We start from the raw sequence: 5,270 nt of genomic DNA, 5'->3' as shown, positions 1-5,270 counted from the left end.
CTGCAAAAACAAGTTAGACGTCCTCTAATTGTTGTTGCAAGTTTTTTTTTACGTGGCTGCTATAGGTTGCTAGCAAGAACGTTTCTTACCTACGCCAAAACCACAACGTGAATTGCCAATTTCTATTTACCCTTCATAAGGACCCTGTTCATCGAATCCGATCCGATTAAGGTGGGAAAGACAGACACCCGCCAGCCACCTTATGCAACTAGTGCATGTCAGTCGGTGGAACCGGTCTCACGTAAGCGTACGTGTAAGGTTGGTCCGGGCCGCTTCATCCCACAATGCCGCTGAATCAAGATAAGACTAGCAACGGCAAGTAAATTGACAAAATCAACGTCCACAACTACTTTGTGTTCTACTCGTGCATAAAAACTACGCATAAACCTGGCTCTGATACCACTGTTGGGGATCGTAGCAAAAAATCAAAATTTTCTACGCATCACCAAGATCAATCTATGGAGTAATCTAGCAACGAGGGGAAGGAGAGTGCATCTACATACCTTTGTAGATCGCTAAGCGGAAGCGTTCAAGTGAACGGGGTTGATGGAGTCGTACTCGCCGTGATCCAAATCACCGATGATCCTAGTGCCGAACGGACGGCACCTCCGCCTTCAACACACATGCAGCCCGGTGACGTCTTCCATGCCTTGATCCAGCAAGGAGAGAGGGAGAGGTTGGGGAAGACTCCGTCCAGTAGCAGCGCGACGGCGTGGTGGTGGTGGAGGAGCGTGGTACTCCTGCAGGGCTTCGCCAAGCACCACAAGAGACGAGGAGGGAGAGGGGTAGGGCTGCGCCAAGAAGGAGATGTTCTCGTGTGTATGGCAACCCAAAACCCCACTATATATAGGGGAAAGGGAGGGGCTGCGCCCCCACCTAGGTTTCCACCCCTAGGGGTGGCGGCCAGCCCTAGATCCCATCTAGGGGGGCGGCCAAGGGGGAGAGAGGGGGGGCGCACCATTAGGTGGGCCTTAGGCCCATCTGAGCCTAGGGTTTCCCCCTTTTCCCTTCTCTCTTTGCCTTGGGCCCTGGTGGGGGGGGGGCGCACCAGCCCACCTAGGGCTGGTCCCCTCTCACACTTGGACCACGCAGCCTTCTGGGGCAGGTAGCCCCACCTGGTGGACCCCCGGGACCCTCCCGGTGGTCCCGGTACGTTACCGTTAGCACCCGAAACTTTTCCGGTGACCAAAACAGGACTTACCATATATAAATCTTTACCTCCGGACCATTCCGGAACTCCTCATGATGTCCGAGATCTCATCCGGGACTCCGAACAACATTCGGTAACCACGTATATCTATTCCCTATAACCCTAGCGTCATCGAACCTTAAGTGTGTAGACCCTACGGGTTCGGGAACCATGCATACATGACCGAGACACCTCTCCGGCCAATAACCAACAGCGGGATCTGGATACCCATGTTGGCTCCCACATGTTCCACGATGATCTCATCGGATGAACCACGATGTCGAGGATTCAATCAATCCCGTATTCAATTCCCTTTGTCTAGCGGTATTGTACTTGCCCGAGATTCGATCGTCGGTATCCGATACCTTGTTCAATCTTGTTACCGGCAAGTCTCTTTACTTGTTCCGTAACACATCATCCCGTGATCAACTCCTTGGTGACATTGCGCATATGATGATGTCCTACCGAGTGGGCCCAGAGATACCTCTCCGTCACACGGAGTGACAAATCCCAGTCTCGATTCGTGCCAACCCAACAGACACTTTCGGAGATACCCATAGTGTACCTTTATAGCCACCCAGTTAGGTTGTGACGTTTGGCACACCCAAAGCATTCCTACGGTATCCGGGAGTTGCACAATCTCATGGTCTAAGGAAATGATACTTGACATTAGAAAAGCTTTAGCATACGAACTAAACGATCTTTGTGCTAGGCTTAGGATTGGGTCTTGTCCATCACATGGTTCTCCTAATGATGTGATCCCGTTATCAACAACATCCAATGTCCATGGTCAGGAAACCGTAACCATCAATTGATCAACGAGCTAGTCAACTAGAGGCTTACTAGGGACATGGTGTTGTCTATGTATCCACACATGTATCTGAGTTTTCTATCAATACAATTATAGCATGGTTAATAAACGATTATCATGAACAAGGAAATAACCAATTTATTATTGCCTCTAGGGCATATTTCCAACAATGTCAGCGCCACATATCTTGCCTCCAACCCCGTCCAACATCAACGGACAAAGCATATTGAGATTGATCTCCATTTTGTCCGGGACTGTGTGGCTCTTGGTGAAGCTCGTGTCCTGCATGTGCCATCGAGTTCACAGTTTGCTGATTTATTCACCAAAGGTTTGCCTTCTCAAGTGTTTCATGAGTTCCGTGCCAGCCTGAACGTCCTACCTCACGGAGTTCCGGCTGAGGGGGGGGGGTGTTAAACATGTATCTGTGTAAATTGTAACGTTGAGTAGTGTAAACTTAGTCCACTCCTAGATTATAGGATCTAGCAAGGCTCGTGGCCTGCGTGCCATATTTTCAGGAGCTCTTGCTCTCTCCCTGAGGGGATATATGTATCTCTGTAACTCGATGGTTCAGTCAATATACAGAAAATCATCTCTCCAACTATACAGACCACGTTACTCTTGATATTGCGATTTCATTTACACGAACTACATGCCAAACCACTTGAGTAGACACATCAACCTCTTCTACTGGCATTTTTTTTTGTCTAAGGAACGCCATCATTGCTAGCTTTGTTTCATTACGAATATAGATACATCAGTGCTTGGCATACAAGCCTGTAATGTCAATCCACACAACTGGAGTATTAACCCTCGCCCTACTAGCTAGCTTATGGGGCACCGCTTCATTTCACGCGCACAATGCTCGACGGTAAAATGACCTAAATTATTACAAATATTGAAGCAATCATCGAGAATAGGGGGCACCATAGAATTACCGGTCATTCGTTGCATTTATCCCATAGATGCAGTTGTGTGGGCATCCAATTTCAGTTGTGTGAGCCTCCATTTCTTTGCTGCACAATGCCATTGCTTCAACGGTGTGGGTATCCATAGTTATTCCCATATATCTATTACTTGAAGCAATCGAATCACCAATCTAGTCTCTCATAATAGCACCACATGACGCTGTATTACCTTTGCACTCAAACGAGGTGTCCACATTTTATTCGACTGTGCCATGTGGCAGCTTTGCCCACATCAAGCTCTTTGTTGTGTGGCCAACAACAAAGACCTCAACTTTAGAGAACCCTCAACCATGTATACTCAATTTTCCCAATATCTCAGATGACTAAAAGCAAACATTGGATTGTTGCATTTGTCACAACCATTAAAGGTTGTATATAATTTTCTTCTCCTTCTGAAATACGCATGGGCATGCATATCATATGTATTGAAGTAGAAGGTAAGACACCTATAACAGCGCCGAGAAACGCAAAATCCTCTGGATACAAACACGTGCACAACTGCTCATGAGCTAGCCACCCATCTCCTCTTTGCCTCCCCCGCCGCACACACGAGTCGCCCTCTTTGCCTCCCCCGCCGCATCGCCGACCTTCCCTCTCCTCCACCGGCCTAGTCAGCATCGTGTATGTGTGCATGTGTGTGGGGGGAGGGGGTGTTGCAGATCTGGCAGTAGGGTAGTCGCGGTAGTAGGTTGCCATTCTCCCTAGTAGCTCGCGTCGCTTAGTCATCTGACGCTGTGGCCATAATTGCGGTGGTAGCGGTGCTCGGGTTTAAACATCATACATGTCCATCTTCGTTATTGATGATCCTCTTCATGTGGTCGACGACACATCTGCGAAGTAGTTGTCATGTTCTGGCGGGATGGTGAGACAACGGCGACATCCCATAGTCATAATAATGTCCTTCCCGACCGCCCCATTTTTAGTGGATCTGCATGGATCCGATCAGTGTTAGTCTCCAATGGATCCATTTGGATTCGGCAGACACTCGTCACCTTTGTTGTGTGTGTGTGTGTGTGTGTGGAGGTATGGTCCTTCCTCGACATTTTTCTTCGTCCGCGACAACTGCTCTTCTAGCGCGCTAGCTGTTTGAGACCTTAGCACGAGAACTTCCTAACTTTCAAGTCTCAATTTTCCCCTCTTCGGGGAGGAAGAGATGAAGGCGACCGTGCACCTTCAATCTGAGGGAGTAGATATTAATTTTAATCGATTAGGATAGTCTGAAGTATTTAACATGCACTGGAAGACGGAGTAAAGAAACGATACACTATGATTGAGCGGCCTAAAACGATACACTATGATACACTATGATTAGGATAGTCTGAAATTGTGCTTTAGTAGGATATGGCCGGATAAAACAAAAAGTAGGAGTAATTGTTTGATAGCGAGACATGTTGATGTTAATGGTGAAGTTTTGGTTGGAGCCAACAAATTATTGCCTGTCTTAATCGATCTTAGGTATAGTAAGTATTGTTCCCTCCATTCATAATTATAAGACGTCTAGCATTTTTTTGGATCGAATAAATATAGACACATTTTAGTGTGTCTGTTCACTAACTTTAGTTCGTATGCGGTCTATATGAAAATATTCAAAATATACTACCTCCCTCTCATAATATAAGATTATTTTTGACACTAGTATAGTGTCAAAAACACTATAATGTTATAGGATCGAGAGAGTATTATAATTCGAAATGGAGGTAGTACTATCAATGTTGCGGCGGCTCAGAAACCACTTTCTTTTTTGACCCGCATTGCCTCCAGCTTCATGACTCTTTCCAAAACTTAAGTATGACTTGTTCATCACCACGTCGACTATTCCCATTCTTATGCGTTTCGTGTTTTGACGTCCGTAGGAATTAAGAGAGAAACTAGGTTTTGACCCAAGCACAAGAATCTGTCAGAAACGAAACATCGTGCCGGGATGAGATGACCAAAAATTCCTAGTGCATGCTTAGCATGCATTGCCCTAGTAGCACCTACAAAGAAATTGCCACTGGGGAAGATTAGAAACACTGCATGCACTGCCATCTTTTCGGAAGGAAAAAAACAAAACAAAAACGCTGCACCATCAACCCTTGGGAATGTGGTGGTTGCCGCCTCCGCCGAGCGGAGCACCCACACATGCGCTGCCGGCCGCCGCGCGCAAACGGACACGTGAGCTCACTCCGCCCCCTCCGCCGAGCCGGATCCGAATAAAATTCCGCCACTATAGCCGAACATGCTGCTTTGCTTGCTGTTGAGAGCGGCCGACCTCGACGCAAAGGTAGTAGTGGCAGTGGCAATGATGGGAAGCCGGCCCTATTAT

This window comes from Triticum urartu, chromosome 2A, assembly GCF_056163025.1.
Source record: "Triticum urartu cultivar PI428250 chromosome 2A, HENAU_Tu73, whole genome shotgun sequence".
Classification (NCBI taxonomy): Eukaryota; Viridiplantae; Streptophyta; class Magnoliopsida; order Poales; family Poaceae; genus Triticum; species Triticum urartu.
The sequence above is the reverse complement of the archived record's forward strand: the minus strand, read 5'-3'. Positions refer to the sequence as shown.